Here is a 1,001-nt window from a genome sequence, read left to right as displayed (position 1 = left end):
GTGGGGGTGGGGGGGGGGGGGAGTGTCTTCATGAGCCTTTTATCTTCTGAAGATTACATTTTTATGGCATGCTCAGCTGCAAGACAGATGCAGTCTTGAAAGGGAACTGGAAAGCAGTGAGTTTATAGTCATCATTATCAGGACGGCAGCGACACTGTGTATATCAAACATAATCTGCCTCCGTGATATACTAGACCGCTTCAGAAGAAAGTAAGATGAATTTCCAGGAAAGATGAGAGATTTCTAAGGCCATATACCTCTGTAAATACATTTTGTGCAGAAACCGACAAATTGAAGTTATCGATCATTTCTCGCGTCATCGTTATTAGCGGTGCTAGAGGATTTAAACACATCTTGCTTGACTTTGCAATATTAGAAATACTTAAGTTAAAACCAATTAAGTACAGAGACCTATTTTCAACAACATGACTAAAAAACAGTATTTCTTTTAATGATGTATATAAATCTTTGTTAAATTTATCTCATCAAAATAAGACAAAAATGACTGAATTCAGTTAATATTTTGTCAAATGTATTTTTTTTAGCAATTTTAATTAAAACATACTGTTGTCAAAAACGCAAACTAGGTTATGAATAAAATGCATGAACATTTGATTTTATTTTAAATATTATTTTCTCGTCAACAATGTTTTAAAGTTGCTGAAAAAGAAATTAATTACAAAATATTGACTGAATTTAAATATTAATTTTATTCAAAAATGGCATTAATAAGCTAGTTTATGACTAAAATGCTTGAACATTTGGTTTAATTTCAAATGTTATGTTGTGTTGACTAAAATTCAATACTATCTTAGACTGAAATGAAAAATATCGAAATTTATTCTATATTTTGTCAAAAATTGTAAAAAATATACTGTTGACAAAAACGTAAACTAGGTTATGAATGCTTGAACATTTGGTTTAATATTAAATGCTATTTTTATTGAGTACAATTCAATGCCATTATAGAATAAAATGAAAAATGAATGACAATATTTTGC

The 1,001-nt window shown here is 29.4% G+C and overlaps 1 protein-coding gene across 3 annotated transcripts in view; it reads left to right on the top strand.

Annotated features, from left to right (window-relative positions):
- Window positions 1–1,001, top strand: part of LOC107657972 (SLIT-ROBO Rho GTPase-activating protein 3) — an 89,364-nt gene that overhangs the window by 84,624 nt on the left and 3,739 nt on the right. The window lies entirely within an intron of this gene.

The sequence above is a fragment of the Sinocyclocheilus anshuiensis genome, unplaced genomic scaffold (genome assembly GCF_001515605.1).
Source record: "Sinocyclocheilus anshuiensis isolate Anshui unplaced genomic scaffold, SAMN03320099.WGS_v1.1 scaffold2171, whole genome shotgun sequence".
Classification (NCBI taxonomy): Eukaryota; Metazoa; Chordata; class Actinopteri; order Cypriniformes; family Cyprinidae; genus Sinocyclocheilus; species Sinocyclocheilus anshuiensis.
The sequence above is the reverse complement of the archived record's forward strand: the minus strand, read 5'-3'. Positions and strand labels throughout refer to the sequence as shown.